We start from the raw sequence: 25,208 nt of genomic DNA, 5'->3' as shown, positions 1-25,208 counted from the left end.
TTGAAAAATCCATAGTGTCTAAAAAATCCTGCTTCCAATAACGCTGCATCAAAATGCAGAGTAGTTATGAATAAACTGACACTACTCAGACGTATATAGCCAACACCCCCTATAGATAAGATCTTATCTATAGGGGGTGTTGATATAGCGCCCAGTCTTACTGAGGTATTTTGATGGATCTTGGTATATAGGATCATTGGCGTACGCAAGGGAGAGGAGAGGGCGTTGGGGTTCTAAACCCCCCAAACTGTATAATGTTATTTTGCAGGGAAAAATGTAACTCCCCCTTCAGAATAAAAAAAAAAAAATTACCCCCCCCCCCCACCAGAAAAATCTGCGTACGTCTATGTATAGGATATATGAACCATGGGTAGCGTGGCTAGGTGTCCCGGTTTTTCGCCATTTGTCGCCCAGACGCCTGTTTGTCCCGGTTTTTGCTTGCACAGTGAAATAGAATTATTTTCAATATTTATCATACATTATAGTACTTCAATCACGTACATATGGGACAGGACGTCTGGCAACCATGGTTCCCATATCCTGATGTTTCACTAGTTTTTACTCCTTAGAAATATTGTGATAATATTTTTATAACACATTGTTAGTTTGCAATTTCACACTGTAATACCCACCAAATGAGAGTTTTGAAAATGTCTCGGTTTTGTCCCGGTTATTATTGAGGGATGTTCCGGTTTTTAACAACGATATCCGGGATTTGTTCCCGGTTTTGAAGGCACCTCATCTGGTCACCCAAACCATGGGGTAAAAGAAAGGCTCGAGAAAAAAGCATAGTTCAATTTTGAAGTGAAAAAGTGACGTTTTATCTCAGTTATATTTTTCCAAAAAAAGCCTATATACCGAGTTTCAATGAAGTACCATTGAATTTACCCATCATTTAATTTTCGTAGGTGTAAATTATAGGTGTAATTATAGGCAGGGTCAGAACTAGAGGAGGGCAATTGCCCCGGGCGGAAACATTTATTGGCAGCAGTTTTCACGTGGAAACAAAGAACGCCGTTATAAAATTATTCAATTTTAAAGTTGTGGGGGGGGGCGATAAAATCATGATTTCCCGGGCGGCATTTGGATCATGGGAAAAAAGATAAACGCGATAAAAAAGCGCCACTTCTTCACTTGGTGGTCAAACATTGAACTATATTATTGAATATTTTATTGAATATTTCTTTTCTCCATGGTTCATATACCCTATATACAAAGTTCATCAAAATTTTATCAAAACACCTTCATCAGAATAGATGCTACATACATTTGAGTATCGTCAGTTTATTTATAACCACCCTTTTATATAGTGTCATGAAAATTTGCAAACTTATATGTCTTCGTATGGATGTTTTGAATAGCCAGTCATTAACTTGGCACGCTGACTTGATAGCTACATATTGTCAACTGCAAATTGTGGTACTATATATTATTTTTTTCTTGCTGAATATGTTAATAAAATAGCTCTGTCTCTGACAAGTAGTCTCAAACATGGACATTATACTGCATTGCTGTTCACTAGTGTTACTTGTTTCGAAAAAAAACTCTTCTATGCCAGGCCGGAACTAGAGGGAGGCAAAGATAGCAAATGCCTGGGCGGAAATCCTGAGAGGTGATGGCAAATTTTGGGAGTAACAATGAAAAACTTTACTTGAAAATATACTGGAGAAAGGCAACAAAATGAAATTTGCTTTTCCTGACAAAAATCCTAGTTTTGGCGCTGTTTCTATGTGTCGAGTAAACTCAACATCTACATATTGGCAAACTTTCTGACCAGTTCTTCTAGACGCTTATTTGGTTCTAATCAGCAGGGGTTACCAACTATTTTATTTTTGAGTCGGGAACCCTGTCGACGTCCATCAGAAGAAGAGCGCACCCCCCCCCCCCCATATGAAAACTTTCACATGTGTTCGAACTCATATCCGTTTATGGGCTGATCCTCCAATACAACTTCAATAAGGTTTTTTTTCAACTGAGAGGACAACCGATAGTCTTGTTAGTCCATAGTTATTTAGACGTGGCATAGAGCACTATTGTTTTAATCATTGAAACAACAGGAAAAAAGATTCCTGTTGCACAGTGAAGTTTTATTTGTGCTACTCGTTTACATCTCTGCTTCTGGTTTCGAAATCGTTAATGAGAACTACATGTCCTTTAGTTTGCAAGAGAAAAAGTAGATATTTTCAAATATTTACATATCCAAGTCACATTTTAACAAACTTTACATTAATACGAGTAAAGAGAAAGCAGATCCCCCCCCCCCCTCGTGATAGTCGCAATAAAGACGAAGGCAGCAGTACACCACCATTGGCGGCATTTCTGGCGATGTTTGAGACAGAGAACAGCAATATCTTTCTATTTTGCCTATGCAGTAGTTCTTTTCCCTTTTCTCACGTGGTTGTGGGAACTTTTTCAATGAATTTCAGCCTTGTGATGAATTAATAAATTGCGTGATGAAATTTGAAATACGGTAAAAATGTAAGAAAACACCTCAAACCATGCCAGAAATCAAATGAAAAGAAAGATAGCTGAAATGAGGGAAAAAATCGCCATTTCACCTGCACCTGGAATTTCGCCAAAATTTTCGCCAAAATTGGTAAGTTGCTTCCCTTTGCACTCATTGCGACAAATCACGTGATGTACTCTCTCCGGTACTCGTATCAGTGTAAGGTTTCTTAATTTGCATCAAGTTTATTTCAACGGATCTTGTATGAAGCCACGCAATGATCAGGTTTGTGAGCGTGATGTCTGTGTTTCAACCGATAGATATCACTGATGATAATTTGATAAATCTCCTATCATTTCAACAAACAAAGACAAGTGCCAACACACATTCACAAAAACATCTCCATACATCAAGAAAATTTCCAATACGTATGGTTATGTGACTTTTGATGAAATTGACCCTTCAGACAGAATGAAAAATGCTATTAGACTGTAGAACTAACTACCAGTTATGACAGCCAATCCTGGCGGAATCTTGTGAGAACAAGAAAATAGTACAAAAGTGCTATAACCACTTCAACCGAGGTTTAAATTACTACAGAAGAGAGGGAAAATATGGCAACCATTGGTTGAATAGCGAAAAGAAGTGCTATGAGGGAATGGAGACAAGGACAAAATGCGAGACACGTCACTCAAGTCGTTCAAGATTTCGAGATAAGGTGCGCGACAGAATGATATTCTGGATTCCGAGATGTTATCACATACCTCTTGATATGATTAATATCTTATGAATGACATCTTCGAGAACTCGTTAATTTCTCTCCATCTCTTGTCTCAAAATTTATATTTTTATTCAGAGAATTCTTTTTTCAAATCGCAGATGCCTTGAGTATGACTGTAGATGTTATCAAACATAAAAGCCGTCTCTTGATACGCCTTGTACGAGTGTCCGTAAAAGACAAGATTTTGATACGTCTGCTGCATGAGGTGAAGTCGGAAAATGAAAAAGATTCTCTCGTGAGACTTTTTTTGTGTGCAAAACTCCAAGAGCAAAACCAGACTTTTCTATTAGTTTACGGAAATTAAGGTGAAGTCAGTGTTGCTGGTAAATTGTATAGTTTCATATAAAAAAATTTACAAACATTTTAGGTGATTTTTTTCCAGGAGGTTCAAGTCAGTTTACATTTTCAAAAATAAATTATATATCACAATATCGTGAACACATGTAAAAGCACTAGCACACATTAAATGAACGCATTTTATCTATGTGTCAGTGGAGAAAAGATGTTCACAAATGAAATGTAGACCTTCGTGAGTTGCCAACATTTATAGTCATTGCTTGAAGTCAAAATTTGAGCCCTGTGAACAGCATTGTTAAGCGAACGTGGTGAAGTCGATAGCGTAGTCAATATGGCAGTTACGCGATAACGTGGATAGTTATTTGGCAGCCCGACTCCCGTTACGCGAGAATCAGTGTTTCACATGCTAACGTTACTAACGTCATGTCCTAATAGTAGCGGCTGTGGACGCCATTAGTAGTTTTTTAATTATCAAAATATTATCAAAAAATTTTATTGGATTTTTTTTTTATATTCTTATTTTAATTTATATTAATTTATTTACTATAATTTTCATTCATTTATTTCGTCTTATTTTATTCTTATTTTTTTTATATTATTTTTTCTACTTTTTTATTCTAATTTAATTTATTCATTCTATTTTTTCATCCATTCATCTAATTGTTTTATTCATTCATTCTAATTCTTCTTATTATGTTTATTAATTCCAATTTCTTTTCTTTTCTTTATTTATTCTAATTTTCGTATACTTTCTGTTCTTTTTGAACTATTAATTAGTATTTAACTTTAATTTTTTATTAAAAAATGTTATTGAATCCCTGTTATTTCGCGTACATGTGTTATTTTATTGCTACGCGCTTATTATCCCAATGAATATGGATCTTTCAAATGTTAATTCTCTTTGGATCACCCGTTATAGCGCCAAATGTAATTCTTGAGAGAATTTAAGAAATTGCAACAAAATTATGATTGACATTCACCAAACGGAAGAGTTCTTCGTCACAGAATGGAAAAAGAAAAAGCAATTTATTTTTTTTTTCCCTTCCAAGAATCGGCAAAACTCTTAGACATTTTGTTTTTCCCATTATTCTCTTTCGAGGCTTGAAGAAAAACATTCAATACTGTTACCGACGGAAATTTTGGATTGCTCTCTCATATTTGGTTTTTACTAAAAACTGCGTACTGTATATTCCTACGTTTCATAAAAATGGAAAGAACACGTGTGTGAGCGAAAAGAAAATGAGGGGAAAAGATCGATTCGATTTTTTTTTTCCGCTTTCCCTTCTCACAGGATGGGAGAAAAAAATCGATTCCAACAATGCAAGCGACGATGGAAAACAACAGAAAAAGAAACGAGTGTCTCGACGAACAATGACAAGCTGCCATATAAATCTGCAACAAACACAGTACGTTCCCACGTGCTTCATAGTATAAATGCTACAAATATATACATATATTGAATGACATCCTAGATAATTTTCCATTTCACGGAAAGAACGCGATGAGACCCCGTCAAAAGAATCCACTTTTTTATCGATTCAGACTTACAACAGATTCGATGAGAATTCTCGCGTATACGATATACCTAAAAAACAATTTTTTTTCAATTTTCAAATTTAATTTACGATTTTTCTTTAAAATTATTGCTGATTTTTAAGAATCAACTTGAAAAGATGACACTAAATTGAAGAAATAATCAATCTGTCAGTATCTTGGGTATTTTTTTAACATGGAGAGAAATAGCTTTTTAAAAATTCTAAAATCAAAAATGACTACTGAACAAAGTCAACAATGGTTTTTGGACAGTTCGGTGACCATAGTGACTTTTCAGATAAGCAAGTGTTTTATATTTGCTTTGAAACAGTTTCAGAATAAACAATATATTTGCAAACTATCAGCTGATTGAGGTCAGCAACAGCTTTTTAAATAACCCCCAAAAGAAATTTATTTGCAAAAATAATTCTAAATTCAAAATTTTTTTTAGTGGTGTTGACTCTGATAATTCCAGTGAACAATGATTTTTCAGTCAGTTCCAGATTCAAAATCACTTTTTCAAAAGAATTCTCAAATAATGCTAAAATGTTTAATAAAAATCGGAAAAGGTGATTATAGCGGAAAACAATGGCTTTCAAACTAATAACAAATTATTAAGATATTTTCTCACGATTCTACAGTAAGTAAGTAAGACTTTCAACAATTCAAAAACCAAAAACGATTTTCAAAAAAATCTGAAAGATCACTAATATCCTTCGAGAAAAAAAATTTAAAATCAACAATGGCTTTCAAAACAAGTTGAAAATCAACAATGGCTTTCAAAACAAGTTGAAAATCAACAATGGCTTTCAAAACAAGTTGAAAATCAACAATGGCTTTCAAAACAAGTTAAAATCAACAATGGCTTTCAAACAATTCAAAAACCAACTATTTGTTTTAGAGAGTCAGCAATGGCTCTACAGAGATTCACGAAGTTTTCCAGGACTTCTTTAAAAGTTCGCCGATAGTTCCAGGTCAAACAATAGCTCCCCCCCCCCAAACACTACAAAAAATTTACATACAAATTAGCGATGGCTTTATTTACAATTATAGAGTTAGCAATGCCTTTTCCGACAATACCAGAGTCAAGAGTGTCTTTTCCAACAATACCAGAGTCAAGAATGGCTTTTCCCACAATACTAGATTCAATAATGGCTTTTCCAACAATACCAGAGTCAAGAATGGCTTTTCCGGCAATACTAGCTTGAAGAATGGCTTTCTTAACGACCCAAGAGGATAAAATTATAGCTATATGAAATCTATTTTATGTCTGTGTGTCTTTTTCTGTTTGTGTGTGTATGTTCTCTATACAAATCTACAGTTTTAAACCTATCTTTACCAAATTTTACATATACATCAAATAGGACCCACCTTAAACGATAGGCTACTTTCAAAGTTCGTCAGAGCTGGTAAATGACCGAAATGAGCGAAAAACTGTCGGACAACAATGCTTCAGGCATAAACAATGTCCATCAGACATGTTTAATCCTTTACAATGGTTCGTCACTTCTTCTTCAATGCTGCCAGTATATGGAGAAAGCCCGGATGGCGCCGGGTATTAATACTAGTTAATTATGGATGCATATCGGAAATTCCTCTTGTCACCAGTTTCATAGTTGTACAACAATAGCTGATGGCCATTTCAATGTAGTGAAATGTAAAATTTATCTCTATTTAATCATAAAAATAATATCTGAATTATTTTGATCACAATCTTCAAAAGTGTGTCCGAGAAAGACTAAAAAAAAATAGAAGCTGGTTTTTTATCGAGAACAAAAGTGCACAATCGACTCTCAAAATTTCTAAACAACAGTGACAACAATCGTCCTGTCGAACGTCCTCGTTGAATTCAATCCTCAACTCGCAATAACGAAATGAAAAAGAAATTTCGACCGCAACCTTGAATTGAAGACAAAAGAAATTCCAAATTGCTCGAAATTGCTTTTTCCCATACTTGCAGGTAGCTTGTGGTACCGTAAAACGCGAATTACGAATGTTTGGAAAATTCACCTCCAGTGTCTTTCATTGCTTCGTTTAGAAACAAAAGCGTAGCCTTATCTGACACCTTCTCATGGGAAAAGAAGAAGTAAAACAGATTGGATTTGGGAATGAAATCACTTTTCCGATGCATTCGATTTCGTTAATTGTCCGAAAAAAAGAAGATCCTCATACGATCTGTTGTCTTCGTTTCTGTGCTTGTTTTTTTTCACTGAGAATACGAAGCGTACCTCGATCGTGACTTGACAAGACATTAAGGGCATTTAGGAGGTAAGAAAGGGACACACATACACAGAAAAACAAAAGAAGAGCGATTGATATCGAAGAATACGATTTTATCTATTGATAGAATGCCTTACGAGAACGAGTAAATCCAAGACCGGATAAAATCACCATTCGCCTAAGATTTTGGAAAGAAAACTAATTACCGTACTTCTATTTAAAGAAAGTAAATTCTGCTATTCGAAGTTTCAATTTATTTCCCAGATGTTTCTGAGTGCAATCACGAAAGTTTCAGGTTTCAAGATTATCTGATGTCCGGTTCGAGCTATGTCAGTATGATCAACAACTTGAACGCGCAAATTTGAATTACATTCGATAAGTACTCGGTCGTCCTAAAAGATATAGGCGTTTTTCGCTAGAGCATGTTTGTATCTACTGTTTTTTTTTGTTTATGATATAAATAATCAAGTAATCTTTTTTTTATCAACACAAAAAAATTGATATTTGCTGAGATGTCCTGTCGCACTTTCATCGTAATCAATGCATACATATTGAATACTTTCACACTCACTATGGCCGATCAAATAATGCATTTGAAGCATTTGATGGTGTTTAAAGAATGTAATGCTGAAACCGCTAAAACTATTAATAAGTTTGTGGAGATAGTGTTTTACTTGAACCGACAGTTTTCGACGATTTGTTAGATTCCGAGTGGTGATTTTGGAACCAGCAATTTTACCATTCTTCTCTCAATGATTTTGCTGCCTTAAAAATACTTGATGCTGGGGGAAATCATTTACTGAAGTAATTGGGGGGTTCTTACCTTTTTGTTCCACGGACCCTTTGTGCCAATAGGATGAAATCCACTGACCCCGTGTCATTGAAATGAAGGTCACGGATCATTTTAGTTCAGTATTATATGTTCAGTATATATATATATCAATATATCAATGTAAAAATTAATGGTTTTTCATTCAAGCCTAGAACCCCTGTTATCCCTGCAAGGAACTCTGATTAAAAATCCCAATATTATTAAAGGTGTTTTGCCTAACTCTCTCTCTCAATTCTAAGGATGGAAATTCGAAGGGGGGGGTGGGCGGGCCTAAAATTTAAGATATTTGTAAAAGTTGAAATATCTTAAACTTATTTCCATTGCTCAAATGGGAGTTTTCATTGCTCAAAAATAAACTGCAAAAAACTTTTGTACAGCCTGACATTAAAAGATTATTTAATGTGTTTCTTCGCTATAAATCATATGACCAATAACTAATAATTTAGTAAAAAGAATTACAAATACATAATGATTTGATTATAGCAGTTTCGGAGTCCTATAAGATGCGTAAAGTTTTATAGAGAAAAGAGTAGCCTTTATCTCTTACTTAATAAATCACTGCTTTCAACACAAACTTATCGTGAAATTGTTTAAAAAAAAGAAAATAAGTTTATATTTCTTTTTACCATAGTTTTCAATTTGACGTTCTTGAAGACGCCGTGTAAACCTCAACCGCGTGTCAACTTCGTGATAAACGACATTTTTCCAGAGGAGGATACGCACATGGTTGAATAAAACTCTTAATAAGATTGTGAAATAATATTTTTCTTTTCTATCTCAAACGTCCCGTCTTATTTATAACTGTTATTAATGATATCGCTTTATCGGTCCAATCAGAAAATTAATTATTGTTATCAGCCGTGGTCCGGAGGCGTTGTCCAAGTAAATGTCACCAAAATATTTGCGCCACGTCTCTTATGATTAATCGAATTGTGACAAGTTATGCGCCGAGGATGCTCATTAAATCTTCGGGATGCGAAGCGACAAGCAGCAGTGACCAGTTTGTAGTGGGTTGTGGTCAACTGCCGCCGGGTGCAAGTCCATTTTCAATTCTCTCTCTCACCCTCCCTCTATTTCCTGAGTGATGCTCGTATTAGCGGTGGTGGTGGTAGTAGTAGTTCGTGCGACCGACATACTGCGCTGAAGCTTATGGCGAAAGCCGGGGCTCACTGCGGCGTGCGTTTTGCGTCCATGTGTGATTGCGCGATTGCAAATCAGGTGAGCATGCGGTTGTGGGGGTTTTCTGACAACTGGAGATGCTCGTCAAGGTGCAGAGACAGTTCGGATTCTGGACTGTTTGAATGTATGTGAGCTGCTTCAACTATGCATGTATATGCTTTAAACATTGACGTGATGACATCGTGGAAAGACTGATCAGTCTTTCCGAAAATCCAGCTTCACTAATTCTAGATAGTCATTGAATAAGAGAGAGAGATATTCCACTTATTTAATATATATAACTGTTTCCTATTTTTAAAATGTGTTATACTTAAATTTGTGTTAGCGATTTCTTAAACTCTTATTGCAGATATTACACAATTTCACGCATTTAAAAAAAAAGAAGATAAAAACAAGAAATATTGCGTAGCACTTACGCACATTTGAGCATTACTTGGGCTGGGAATCGATTAAAAATTTTAACTGTTGATCAAAATCTCTTAATCTAATCAATCGACTGATGAATTAATTCAATTTGTATCGTACATTTTCAAATGCCTGCCATTTGTAACAAACGTGGTAATGAGTTTAATTGCTGCTGTGAATATTTATTTAATTATACAGTCACCTATTACCTAGATATAAACAAATATAGAAACAAATTACAGAATTAAGGTCGTCCGCTTGAATTGATTTAATATGCTGAACGTATTTATCAAATCTTGGAATTCTCCTACTTGTGTTGTCATTTTTCTAACAAATGTAGAAACTCAGTTATTTTAGGTTAGTTCACTTATTCGGAAACAATTTTCGATTTGTTTCCCACAAAAACTTTAGGAAATATGTAAGTGTGGTTTTGCTTCCAAATGATAGCTACTGATATAGGGGTGGGGGTGCTGATACTTTCGGTATAAAAAACTTAGTCACAGTGATCAGGAATAAAAACTCGGATAGAACCGAACACTATGCGAAACTAAACCACAGGTTTTCGTTAAATAGACTTGAATTCCCACATGCCAAAAAGTTTGAAGAAAAAAAATGATACAAATATTCTTAAATATGGTCATTAATTTGAAAAAATGTAATGTATAAGAAACTTAATCAAAGACATTTAATCGGCTATATGAAATAAATAAAATTCGCAAACTTTTAATGAAAATTCCACGTGAACTTCAATAGGATTGATCGAGCCGATTAATTAAACTAAAATTAGTCAACATAATTAATCGGACCAGCCCTAAATAGCAATAACTAATATTATAGAAAAACTGTATAAATTTTTCTTTTAGCATTTAAAATCACAGAATAATCGACATAAAACAAAAACGTTACAATTTAAAGGTTAAACCATCATTCTTCGAAGTTGAGACACAAAGAAGAACTAGAAAAACATCTGTTGATACAGATTTTGAAAATTTGTTCAGGAAATCACTACCAGATGTTCATCGTCAAGTGTGTAGACTTCAAAATAAGAGTCTAGACTAGATTTACGTCGCTTATTTCCTTATTATTTTAATAATGAAGCATTTAAAAAAAAAGAATCCAAACTTTTGATTAATTTTTTTTTTTTTTATCATCCTTGTTGTGATTTAGTTTCTTATACATCAATGTACCGTAACATGCTGACATTCTATTTTTCGTGTTTTACTACGTTTTTGGTGAATTTACTAGGAAACGAATAAGACCCCGATAACATGGGTAATTATTTCTAATATCTCAAATTTCATGTTTTTATTCTCAGAAAGGGTAAAAAATATTAAACAATAGCAGTCAATTAGGGTTACCATATTTCACAAAGATGAGACCTAGACATTTTACCAAATACAGCTGAGAATTTTTTTTTCAACCACTTGCCTGTTTTGTTTGACGCTTCTTGCCGGATACGACTTTCCCGTGCCCAGCCAATAGCATCTGTAGCAGAAGGCCTCCTCGCAAAGCTCGTGTGACGTCACTTATTTCAAACCGAGCACAACTCTGGTCTATCGCCATGGAAAATTTAATACCGATTGAGATGTGCAATATGGAGCGTATATGGTGCTGTGCGTGAATAAGGGCAACCAACTATATTTCAAATTATGAGTGAAGTGTAATGATTGAATATTTGTGCAGTTGTAGGGCTATTGCTCTCTGTGGCGACACTTTTTAAAGGGGGAGATCGGCTCGCATTCACGCCTTGAAGATGGGAACCACAACCATGAGAAAACCAACTTCAGCCGACTACCACTGCGGAGACGGTGGGGTTCGAACCCGGGTCCGTCACTGTGACCACTCGACCACCACCACAGTAGGGTGACGCCATTAAAGGTCATATCACCTATATCCATTGGATATAGCAGGCCGGTGACGCCTTCTGCTATAAATAGTGTTGGCACAGTACCGGCCTCGTAATCGTCGCCTCTAGAAGGCGAAAAATAAACATTTAACTAAATCTGCACAGACGATATGACTTCATACAACAACAATCTAATGATATCTAGATACACGATCTTTTAATCTATTTGCATAGATGCATAATCGAGTTCAGTTACATAATCTGTCCATAAAGTAGATTATTTATATTCCATGCAAAGAAAATCCAATTTAATAGCCTTTCAATTTGTTTTTAATTTTAAGAAAAGGTAATAAGTGAATCAAAATTTTAAGATTTTTAAATTAAAAAATTAAGTACGGTTATATCCGCAAATGTCTGTTATTCCTAGTCGTAAACATTTGAATAGAATGGAAAAAAAACTGACATTTTCTGTGCAGAAAAAAATTAAAAACGCATCATGCAAGTGGTTAACGACCGAAAATGAGTATAACTGTATTTAGCAATTAAATACAGGACATCTCCCATAAATTTATAAATAGTTTAAAAATTTATAAAAATTATAGGGCTTGGAAAATTTGAATGGAATAAGTGGAACAGTTATGCTCGCAAAAAGGGGATATTTCTTTTTTACAGAACAAAAATCCGGTTCAAATTTTTGCCGATAGAGGAAACTGCACGGAATTTCTTTCTTGAACCTTTCTTCCATCTCTTTTGCGATCGAAACGTTCGCAAAGCTTGAGCGGATGATTCGTGGCTGAGGTAAAACAACTTCACCAATATTGTTTAATCCACCAATGTCAACAACTCATGGAAAAATTTACGTAAGCGTCAGTGGAAAATTTAGAATGAATTGTTAATCGTACGCTCTGTATTTTATATGATTCTGATAACCATTTCCCCTGATTTTTACTTTCGTGCAGCGTCCTCTTTCGACAAAAATTTGAGATAAGATTTTCTATATCAAAAAAAATGTATATATATTTCTTCGCGAGAATGAACTTTTTCCCCAGCTGCATTTGAATATACTAATTACCTCACCATTTCAATGAATATTAAAATACATGCGAATTCATGGGACACCCCGTATTAGCGCAACATAATTATTCAAATTTATTTTAATAAGTCTCTTCTCTCAGATTACTGATATCGTCTTCAGGAACAATTTGCAATTTTATTAATACAGTAAAAGTCCGTTATAACGAGTACTGCTTATAACGAGTATCTCGCTATAACAAGTGATTTTCAGGTGATTGTCACAATACCTAATATTACAAAAGAAATTGGCTTATAACGAGTCCGTTAAAACGGCAATTTTTTCCGTTATTGTGAGCTGTCGCTATAACGGAATTCTACTATATTTCAGATTGTCATGAGAAGAAATCAGATTTTTTTATGTCCTCCGGGTCAATTGGAAATCTGCCAGACACTGGACACTACAGGTCAAATTGAGATATATGGTCAACCGATAATAATAGTGGATTTGTGATTTTAACTCACCAGTTAAATGTCCTCCACAATGCTCGCTGGCTTGAATATTTCCTGAAAACAGAAACGAAAACCATTTTAGAATCAAAGTATAAATCCAAGTCAAACTAACAAAAAATATTTTCTTCATTCTAATTCATGGAATATTGGTGAAGACATGGAAATGATCACTTCCGAGCTGTACACTCGAAGAAAATATATTTAAAATATTGTATTGCATTCGAAGAACCGTTTCTTTGCGCACATTTTGATTTATTCTGCGTCTGAAACACCAATCGTGACAATATTGTATTATATTATAGCAATTTCGTGATTTCAAGTTTTAACAGATTCTCTCCCAGAAGAGAGAAAAAACATAGAGCAAAATTTTCGTGAAATTTCGCATTAAAACTCTTTCCATGCCATATTTCGTTGTTGCAGCAAAACTGATACGGACGGACGTTTATGGAGAGACTCCTGGGGAATACTATAGTTAGAAGGTCACTCGAGTTAACGCTGTATTTCTTCTTCTTTTTTTTACGGCCATCAATTCGCTATCATGTACGTCAGAGTAAATAAAATTATGAAAGTGAAATCAAAGAGTTTCAACTAAATGTTAGCTGAGAGAGAGAGAGAGAACTTTGATACATATTTCAGAGGTCTTCAGCCGTTCAAACATTGCTGGCTACTAAGTTATACTGCGATGTTGAGAAATGTAAGATTATATCCACAGATTCACAAGGTCTTTCTTTATATGACAAATCAAATGAGCATCGTTACTTGTGAGTGTGGAAAGGCCATTCTAAATACCGCTAACAGGCCTGCAAGCGTCATCAAAATTATTTTTCAAATTTTTGCCTTTAAATTTGGGTACAATTTCTTCAAAACTGTCGGCGGGCCACGGCACAGTTTTCTTAGGGCCAGAGAATTACTGTTATTCAACCAGGCCGGATAGTCGAAAGTCTACTGTATGTCAAATCCAAATATCTACGGCTGACCATATTTCTTTGAGCCCAAAGTGGGAAATCTGGACATTTTCATAATGTGGTGCGAAACAATATGCCAAATTATTTGCATTTCGATGGTCATATCATGTCAAACACAAATTTTCGATGGCCATATCATGCTAATAAAATAATCAAAATAATAAATCACGCCTATCAAAAGTTCACTAATATAGGATTTTAAAAATAAACCGGAAATATGGTGAGCCTAGGTAGGCTTGTAACAAACGTCACACCATTTCCTTGCTTTTTCTTTTCTGCAATGCAATGCAATTCGAATTAAAGTCGAATTCGTTTTTATAATCGAGATTTCATTTTACATGATTACGCTACAGACACGGATAGGAACTACAAAATATGATCTCGGTACTAAATGAGGAGATACCTCGTAAGCTAACTGTCAGTGAATTTATTTTTGGAAGATCTAATATAAAAGATTACATCTGACGGTCAATTAATAGTGAACACTGAAATTTATTTTCAATGTTATGGCATTAAAATAAGCTAGTAGAAATATAAATTCGAATTCAACAGGACATTGTAAAAGCTTGTTTGTCATTGAAGCTCTATCACTGCAATCAACACAATCGATCTTTTCCACAATATAAATCTTCACGAGTGAAACTCGAATTTATTTGATACCATTTGCCATCATTACAGATTTAAATCCCCATGAGAGTGAAATATACATAATTGTAAAGCTTGAATTATTATATGTATACGTGACTTGAGTTTTTAATTAGCTTTCTGGCAAGGCAAACGAACGCAAATTTGTTACAAACATCCAAAGAAGTTTAAAAAAGTTTTATTGAGGGCATCTAATAATAGCAGAATGACTATTTGAAGGAAATTGTGAGGTTGTCGATAAGATGTCGCATCTCGAGAGCGATTGGTCGAATTTTTCCGGACATCCTTCACGAAAGTACGCGTGTGCGCTTTTGCAAGTGACGCCGCCGTCAAATACGTCTCATTCTCATCGTCACCCACTTCATGATGTCATAACCACGGAGTGGTTTGTTGTGTGCGTGAGCTGGAAACTTAAACAGTGTCTCATTTTTCTGAGAGCTTCTTCTTCGCTCTTCTGAATGAAATTGCTGTGTGGTGTGTGCGTTTCACGCTTTGCTCTCGCCATCTTTTTGCACCCTTGAACATGCATGAACTACAAGTACTTTCTCCTGGGGTGTTTTCAAGGCTTTAAATCTCGGAATGAGACGCCACGACGTTCAATAATATAGTCTAGAGCAGTGTTTCTTAACCTTTTTTTGTCCGTGGCCCCCCTTTGAACCACATTTCTCTTCTCGTGGCTCCCCTGTCTTACCCAGAGTCTTCGAAACTCTTCTAGAAGTACGATCCTTTATACGTATTGGATTTTTTCAGTAAATTTATACTGAACGAAAATTTTGCAAATAACATTGGTCTCCGAACCACTGGGCTAGAATTTATTGAGCTCCCAGCTCGTCCGAGTTCTATTCAGGGCCGTCTCAACATCATGGGGCCCCCTAGGTAAAATGATGCTATGGTAGTCTCACACTTAGGTGTAAATAAACAGCCTACATATTCCCTATTTATTTTCAAAATTTATTGCACTATACAAAATATCATGAGGTGGGGTCACTTATGGACCTGAGACCCCCGGGTTTGATCCCCCTCACAAGAGTGGGACTGACAGAGCTGCCGCCCGGGGGGCCTGATATAGTTTTAATCATTTTTTGTTTTTTCACACTACATTTAATCTAGAGGGGCCTTGCGAAAAACCCCCATCCTAGGGAACCTGCTGCAGAATGTAGGCGGTGAGTCCCGGGTTTGTCCATGCCCTAAAATGGCCCTGGTTTTTTGGGTAGTTTTGTTGGATTCTGTAAGTGTCTAGGCACTAATATAAAAGCTTTTTTTATTTCTTCACACCTTAATTTTTCTTCTCAGCTCTCTGCAGCCCTTCAAACCACCTGTCATGGCCCCTTTCTCAATTTTCTTCCGTGGCCCCCCCTTGAAGTATCCCAGTACCACCAGGGGGCCATATGGCCCCCTGTTGAGAACCACTGGTCTAGAGCAATGTTATTTTTCCAACACTCGAAGCTCTATATTTTCGAACGTGAACATTATTGAGTTGATAGCGCATAGCAAGTAATAGGCTTTTACTTATGATAGAACAAAACTGCGTGTGCAAATGTATTATTTCTAATAAAGAACTTTAATTCCGTTAACTAATTGATGAATGGAATAAATTTTTATATTGATCCAGTCTTTGCAAGCATTTTGATCGATAACATAATTTGACAAGTGAGACTGAGTTTCCCGTTCATCCGTTATTAGATATAGATTCGTGGTAAGAATTTGCAGGGTGTCGCAAAGTTACTCCTAAAAACTGATAGTTGATAGTGATCACGTAAATGAACCATATTCCTCATAATAAAACATGATAACGTCATGTCAAAGTTACATGTACTGCTGTTAACTTGCGTGCTGCACCTGTCGCATGGTCATCACGTTCACGATTTTTCAACAATTATTTTTTTGTGTGTAGAGGGGGGGGGGGGGCTCTTAAATCAAGTGTGTTCGAAACGTCTGCTGTCTCTAACATGGACTTTGTGGCAAAAATCTGTGGAACAATTGGATTTTCGACTATGCCCGGCAGCCAAAGTGAAGTCGGTGTAAAGTGCCGCTGCTAATGATGATGACTTTGAACATCAGTTGTGACCAGGGTCACAACTCGGGGAAGGAGGGGGGAGGGGGAACAGGTGGTAAGTGAGCTGACTTAATAAAGTGTGATCCCAATCTGCTAATAAGTTGGCAAGGACCAATAAAAAATGAGGTTATAGGCCGAACGAGGTTTAAAGTGATGATGTCATACCGAGGTCCTACTGTATCATGACTCTCTCTAGAGAGAGAAAAATTTTCGTTCCATCTCGATTGCTGTATGGCGATATGACATGGAGTTGGAATGCGGTAAAATAGAAGCCCAGTAGAAGAGCGCGTTACGGTCCTTGTACACATATATAACTTTTCCCTACACACTATAAATTCACTAAGGGCCGTGAAAAATCTGATTAGAGGGTTTGCCAATGATTTCAGACGCCCTGCCTAGGCCCTGATCTTAAAGGGTTAGTGGCGAACAGTCTGATCAGGGGCCCACCAAAGATGTAAGAGGCATTTCTGCAGTATGTGGAGGCCCCATCAAAATACGATCTTCCAAGGTTTTTCAAAGTTATAAGGAAGAATAAATGATTAATTTTCAGTTTTTAGCTCGAATATTGGCATTGTACCTGCCAAAGAAATATGATAAGGAGAAAAAAAAACGAAGTACGTCAGAGAATATAGAAAATTTGATAATCTTTTTTACGGGGGCCTCGAAAATGCACTTTATCACGAGCATCTTTTTTGCTCTTTCATCTTATCCTTCAAAACTGCAAGGGTCATTCATTCATACATTAAGAAAAAGAATATGCACTAATTAAGTTATCTGCTGGATAGAGGACGCTTGATATCATTAGAGCACGAAAGAAGGAAATGAACTTGCTCTCTCTTTTCTCCGGACTTTCAAAAAATAGCAACGAGTTTCCGCTGAGCAAGGCCGGAAGGCTTCACAAGACCACGCCATTTTTTTTATTACTATTACTATTATTATTAACATTATTTCCATTCTTTTTCTTGCCCCGAACTTATTTATGGCTGAACACAAATTAGTTGACGGTGACGATAAGAAGACGCGATGGTTCTTTTAGTATTTTCCTAATGGAATTGCTATTAATAAATTCAATATCATCAGGCTGTAAATAGTATTAGCAACGACTGATATAGTGATTCGGTTAAATAATCTAGCGTGCGAGTGAGATTTTTCTATATTGTATATAAATAGGGTTAGCCGTAACATTAAGTTTTATTATTATATATATATAGTTCTAATTCTTTTCATCTGGGTGGAGAACATGTCAATAATAGCACATATTGATATTGTGACACTTCATACTAATACTATGGGGGCCTATTCCAGAACGGAAAAATATCTATTCTATTCTATTTTTCTTTCTTGAAGACTCTATTTAGTTCACCTTTTAGGTATGCAAGTTGATTCCATAATTCTCCTTTCCCCATGTTACTGGCAAACCGTTGATCTTAGAGGCACACTTCCAATTGAAAAAAAAAGTATCCAAATAACATGTAGACCTCAGATACGTCATCCATGTTGCAAGGGAATGCACAGTTGGTGAGATACAAAAAAAAATGTTCTTGTATAGACAACCTGTCCTCAAAAGCCACTTAGAATGTTGTTGCCCTGTCTCTGCGAACGCCATGAAAAATTCCACTTTTCTAAGTGCAATATTCGCTGAAGTACTTTTTTGAATTCAAATATTGGAGAAAGGTTGGGATAAGTTCAGTATAAAGTAACTGACAACGCTTCTTTCTCGCATTTATACTGTCCTTTTCCAACTTTTCTCTGATGTTTGAATTGAAATACTTCAACGAATATGGAATACTTAAAAAATAAAAAATGGATTTTTTTGGTCTCAGGAGAGACAGACCAGCAACTTTCTAATTTTGGTCATTGTGCGCAAGGTGTCCATATAAAAAGTTTATTTCCATAAATATACAGGCCTTTGCAACACGAATGGTCTATCTAAGGTCTACACGTTATTTGGATGCTTTTTTTAATTGGAAGTATGCTTCCAGGATCAATGGTTCGCCAGTAAAAAGTGGCAAAAGAAATTGTGGAATCTCCTTGCATTACATGTATAAAAGAAAAGGTTTTTTTTTTCTTCCGCATTTTATTTTTAATGTTCTCTACTGAGGAAGGAACTCCACATAATTTCGAAATGATTTCGGCTTTTTTCAGCGTCACATTTTGAGAGAACCTTGTTGATCAATCAATGCAGACAAACACCATGACAAGGTGTTTTCTCTCCCTGCAAATTAGAGCACATATTCATATTAATTTTTTGCAAGCATTAAACCAAATGTATCAAGTGTATCGATCTCATAGTAATGTTCTAAACATCTTCAAAACTTGTTGTTTCAACTAATGCGCATTTCCAAAAAAAAGTTGTTAGCGTCATCTGTTGTTGACTTTAAACACTGACGTGTGAATTGATGCATAGTTGAGAAATATGTCTGTGTCTCTTGTGGAAAAAAAATATGTTATTTTGATAAAATTTATTATAATTGAGTTTAATTACAAGTGAAATTTAGCAGAGTAAAATATCGGTTAAAATAAGTTTGTCTTATTTCGTACTAGTGTTTCAAGCCTTCGATTATTAAGTTTCGATTTTTACACGTTCCAATAAAAATTAGTTTCGGTTTCACTAGAGGCATCTATTGTCAATTATCAATAATACTTTTTGATTTTATGTGTTATTTGAACGATATTTTTTCTATTTTCTTAGAAATATATATATTTTTTAAATATACACTTAAATATATTATTTGAAATATATTTTAAAAAGTTGAGCACTCTTACAATATAATTAAATATTCTAAAATATCGGTTCACATGATTTTTCCTTGCCTTGTTTGTTATAACGCAATGTTTCAAAAAACTTAACACAAAATTTTATATCACAAGAAAGCTTATTCAAACGATTCTCCGTGAGGGCAATCGATCCCCACCCCCCCCCCCCCCAGATTTCTCTATTTAATGATTCTTTGAAAATGCTGGGTTTTTTTTTTTTTGCCCCTTAATATATGATTTTTGCAATTTCCATTTCCTAGAACCAAGGACTCGATCTCCTGGATCAGTCTCAACCCGGAGCCATATGATCCCTTTGAACGGCCGCGATTTTCTGGGGAAGGAAGGCACTGGTAAAAATCTAATTAATAAAAGCCATGACAGGTAGCTGAAGAGGCCACAAAGAGCTCTGAAAAAAAAATCAGATGTGAAGAAATTAAGTTGTTTTTTTAAATAATAGTAAAGTAAATTATAGTGGGGGGAAAAGTGTGACTACTTTCAGAATCTAGCGTAATTGCTCGTAGAACCAGTACCATCTTAAGACGGGATTTTTCCGTCATACCCCTGGGGCCTCACGTCCGCGGAAGAGCTACATGACATTATATGGCGTTATTATTTTCTAGTTCAAAAATATTCAGCCCATTAGCTGCTTCCAAAAAATTCTGGGGGATGCCCTAGAAGATTACTTTTCCTGATCCTTCATGATGTTGAGATGGCCACAATCACTCACAAGAGAACCTTCACCAAACTCCAGTCTAGAGGTTCGGAAAGTAATTGACGTTATTTATAAAATTGTTGTTCGCTATAAAAAATCAAAAATAAGATAAAAAAACATAAATTATCCAGTTCCTGGAAAAAGACGGGAGACATCCAGAAGATGATATAGGCATAGGAGGGGGGTTGGTAAAAACAATGTCCTGGATATTCGTACTCCTACATAGATCCTTTATTCAATATACAGGGAAAAGACACCACAGGCATTCCCGAAAGCATGTATTTCTGTTACCGTTACAAAAACAATTATTGCAATAAACTTGCAAAATCTTGTCTTATCTAGGCGTGAATCCTTTCAGTCAATTTTAGCACCAAATATATTTTTTTAGAGATGGCATTCACAACTTGTAATCTAATTTTTCTAAAGCTATCTTATTCACATACTTCGTGAACTCTCAAAACAGCATAGTAATACCATTACTACAAATCAGCATCACGAATAGCTGTGTATATTCGATGTTCACGAATTGTTCGAATACCTATTATTTTTCTTGAAAGAAACAGTGTTTTAATACACATACATATAAAAATAATAATAACTATACTTTAAAAAAAGCATCATCCAACAAATTGCACACACATTTCTTACTCCAGTTTCAACTTTATTCATTCCTATTCATCGATCGAAATTAAACACAAAACTTTTCTGAAACTTTTTATTTTAAAAAACCGATTTCATTCGATTATAGATAACAGAAAAAAAATTAAATTTAGAAATCAAATGCTCATCGCTAAAAAGCTCATTCAATCAGCAATGAATGTTTCTTAAAAAAAAAAAAGGAGATTGAAAACTCAGGCTTGTATACTAGCCTAGAAAGAAAAAAATCACTCATCCTACAAAGTTTTAAATTAGCGATTCCTCCGATAAGCGATAACAAGGATAACAAGGACTGACCTCCTTATAAACTAAGTGATAACTGACAAACTCAGCACTGTTCGATAAGATTCTGGACATTAGTACTTTTGAAGTTTCGACAAACAGTTCTTCCTTTTATTTTATTTTTTTCTTATCTTCTTCTTAGCTCGATTCTGTTCTTATTTTATTTTTCTTATTTCTTTTCTTTCATCTCTTGTAAGAGATTTTTATTTATTTCTTTCAACAGCAAGAAAAGAGGAGAGGAGAGAAGAGAGAGTTTTCTTCCTGGAGCTAAGAGTTTTCGATTTTCGATAAGTTCAAGAAGAGGCCTCATTAAGTTGGAAATCGTTCGCTCTCGATGCAAGTAAATCATCATCATCATCTTTTTCGCCATTGCATTCTTTGGAAGAGGAACAAAATTCAAATAAATCAGATGATTGTTTCTCCACACACTCTTTCTCATCTCTTGTCATTGCTTTCTTAAAGGTCAATGTTTCCTGATCGAGAAGATCAAGGTGGAAGTAGGATTTTCCAAGGATCATCTTCTGAGTATAACCACAACGCGAGCGTGCGTACACATGTATTTCTTTTGCGAGGTAATTATGGCTTGATAACTGGAGGCTTGCGCAGAATTATACTCGTACATACGAGGAAGATATTATGCACTTATCTTACGATATTTTACTCGTGTACATTTACGATGCGGAAAAATAACAATAATGACCTCCCTCTTAGCTTGAAAATAACCTGAGCATGTATAAAATCGAGATGGAACATGGATTTATACGTAAATACTGTACATATTTTGAATAATAGTAGAGGTAAAAATAGTTTTCTTACTGTGATGATGGATGGTTCTCGAAAATTTAATACGAAATAAATCACAATAATGAAAATAAGTGATATAGTAACTTTTTATTGAGGATGAAACATCACGAACAACCTGTCGAAACATTACATTGATCATCATTTGATGCAGGGCTTCAATAAGCCCATGACAAGTTATTTTAAATTCTATTGATAACAAGGACGTGACTGAATGATGAGATTAAAAAAATCAAGTTTCTTACGAGTTTGAAATTGCATTTTAGTAAATGTTATTGCTGAATACATTGGTCATTTGTTAGTTTTTTAACATATGCAAGCTATTTTTTATTTCGTTATATCATTCTGGCCCATGCTATATAAGCGTTTCTCCCCTTTCCTGAACCCAAGGATCATTGGTATGTTCGGAACAATTCGATGGATCACTAGTTTACAGTTATTTGGAGTAAATGTTTTGTTTGAACCTATGCGAAATATCATTAATATGTTATCGATTGGCAATCAAACATGAAACAGTCCTTTTTTTGTCTTTTTCATTTAAAACACTTGATTGAGAAGTCTTGACAAAGTGAGAAGTCAATCATGACCACAAATATATCATTATTGACATATTTGCGGTTGTTCCTTGCTTTGATGAACAACAAGAAACAACTGGTAAAAACTGCATAAACTCCAACGAAAATTGTCCCACAGCAAAATAAAAATTTCAAACATCATTTCTTTGTGTCCCAATTGTATGAAATAGGGTAATTGTTCATTTATTTTCAAGTAAATTTTCAAGTCTGCATGTGTACCATCTCTGGTCCGTGAATCATAGAATGATAATGGTTCTATATGATCAACCTAGGGCTCGTGGTCTAAATGCAATGCTTGTAGTAGGCCATTTGGTCCACAATCTCGAATTTCTTTTTTTAACTTTTAGATGTGAAAGATGTTAATAGAAAAATCAATATTTTTCCTCAAAAACGTGGCAAACGACTCATCCATTCAAATATTGATGCATCGAATTTTTACATGGGAGATTATACAACACGGCTGGCTATACGATGAAATTTTGCTTAAAGTAACGAACTTTGTATTTGCGGATTATACGCAAAGGAAATTATGATTGTGTAGTACTTGTTCATAGACCTACATCATAGAGTCATAGTCCCCAGGCTGAAACCTTTGCATCATTTCAAGATTCTCAGGAAGCCCCCCCCCCCCCACTTCCGGAGTAAATCTGTAGTATAAAAAACATTAAAATGGAGCTCCGTCAGCCTTCCCCTTTTTTGGCGGGCAATGGTCTTGTCCAAGTTGCTCGTCAGAGAGAAAACTCTAAACTGATGTAACACACAGTACATTTACTGAATTCCCGTATTATAACTCGCAGCAAAATTTTAAAAAAAAAGAAAAACACCTGCCACGTAAAATATTACCCAATACATTTCCATGCATAATTCATGAGCATATTTGTTTTCAGATCCAACTAATCTCTTGATTGTTTTTCATCTTTTCTCGTTGGCTTCGAATAGCATCGTCAAGTGACCATCTGCATATACGTAAATCTCAAGGATGAGAAATATAATAAGGGGGAGAAAAAAATGTTTCTCTTCTTTATTCAAACAGTCAACATTTACTTGAGAGATTAAAAAAAGAAAAAAAAACCTATTTTTTTTTTACGCTCGAGGCGCGAAGAATCTTTCAGTATAACGAATAGGAAAATATAATTACCGAAGGGTTGAAAAACGCAAAGGACCAACAAGGTCAGAAACGAATATAACTAAATCATCATAATAGGAACCTTCAAGAATTGCTGATTATATGAAAGTGTATATTGGAAATAATAAAAAAATGATTGCTCGACCCAAAATAGGCTTTTCCTTTTTGGAAAAGAAAAGGGAAAAACAATCTTAGAATTGAATTAATTTCTGTGTCATCTTTGATGGACGTCCAAAACATCTCAAAACTCACGCGAAACCAGTTAAGTTTGTTTGACCCACTTTTTCTTTAATTAATGCTTTCCATATTACACTCCTTTTATATATATAAGTATATATAATGGTCTAAAGCACGACGCCCTTCACATATTCAAATGTTTTTTTGCACGGTTTTATTTATATATCCTAGTTACTGCAGCTAACTTCGTGCTTAGACCTTTCTTTTAATATAATCCAACAAACAAATAACTGAATATATAGCCGAATGAGGGTGCCCAGTGCTAGAAAGCGTGACCATTCCAGTAATTTATGTAAAGAAGACTATCATTATAATTTACTGGACTCCAATCATTTCCAAAGAGGTTACGATGGAAAATAATGAGCGTGACGATTGGGAATATATATATGTTAAAAAATAAATAAAAAATAAGTTATTTCATCACGGACAGATTTTGACAGACAAAACATGAAAACGAGGTTAAAAAAAATCTTAGTCAATCAAGTCACTTGTCTCTTCGATATGACTCATTGAATAGAAAAGTGATAAAACATAATTATACTGATATTTTTTTTATCTTACAATTAGAAAAAATATATATATTGAGAAATAAATCGAGATTACGCAGACATAACAAACCTCTAGAATTTCTACAGGACCTAATTAAACATTAAAAAATAAGTAATGAATTAATTTAGGCCTTCGAATGACCCCGAGTAATGCTTCGAATGAAAAGAATAGACAGTTGATGAAGCTGAATTACGGAATAAACAGAAATATAAGTAGTTCGATGCAATGTTTTGTGCAATTCAGCTAATTCTATATTAAACTAACACAGGCACTGCAGTGGCTTCTTAATATGGAAATGAATTATAATTGGATACACTTTTATAACGTTACATCAGAAATAAATATACGAGTGTTCAATTGATCAAAATCCTAAAAATATTACTGACACTAATTTTAAACCGTGTAGTCACGTCAATTGGCTTCAATCATTCCAATTTCGTAACCAATTCAGATTAGTAAAAGTGCTTCAAGACAGTGGTTTTTCAACCTCTAATCCGTGGACCCGTATGGCTGTTCGTAGAAATTTCCAGCCGATCCGCAAAACATTTCGCCCAATCTATGCAGCAGCTACATAATTTTAGATTTAATAAATAAAATGCAATCTACAGTCGAACTCCGATATAACAAATTTCTCGATTTAAAAAAGCTTTTCTGAAATTCCAGCAAAAATAAAGGTTAAACCTTTATTTAACGAATGAGAAACCTCGATATAACGAATATTTTTAGAGCTGTCCCAATTTTTTTTTCTTATTTCTCGTCATCCAAGACCACAATCCAAATACT

The 25,208-nt window shown here is 35.0% G+C and overlaps 1 protein-coding gene across 5 annotated transcripts in view; it reads right to left on the bottom strand.

Moving 5' to 3' along the window:
• LOC149078684 (plexin-B-like) overlaps positions 1 to 25,208 on the bottom strand; it is a 316,513-nt gene that overhangs the window by 252,458 nt on the left and 38,847 nt on the right. For all 5 annotated transcript variants that reach the window (XM_089240827.1, XM_089240830.1, XM_089240832.1 and 2 more), the window contains exon 2: positions 13,076 to 13,117. The gene's annotated coding sequence lies outside the window, so the exon portion shown is untranslated. The remainder of the gene's footprint in view (positions 1 to 13,075; positions 13,118 to 25,208) is intronic.

Source organism: Pholcus phalangioides, unplaced genomic scaffold (assembly GCF_987345545.1).
Source record: "Pholcus phalangioides strain wild (caught in Gottingen) unplaced genomic scaffold, Ppha-v1.0 ptg000013l_1, whole genome shotgun sequence".
Lineage (NCBI taxonomy): Eukaryota > Metazoa > Arthropoda > Arachnida > Araneae > Pholcidae > Pholcus > Pholcus phalangioides.
Note: the sequence above shows the minus strand (reverse complement) of the source record. Positions and strands in the feature narration are given on the sequence as shown.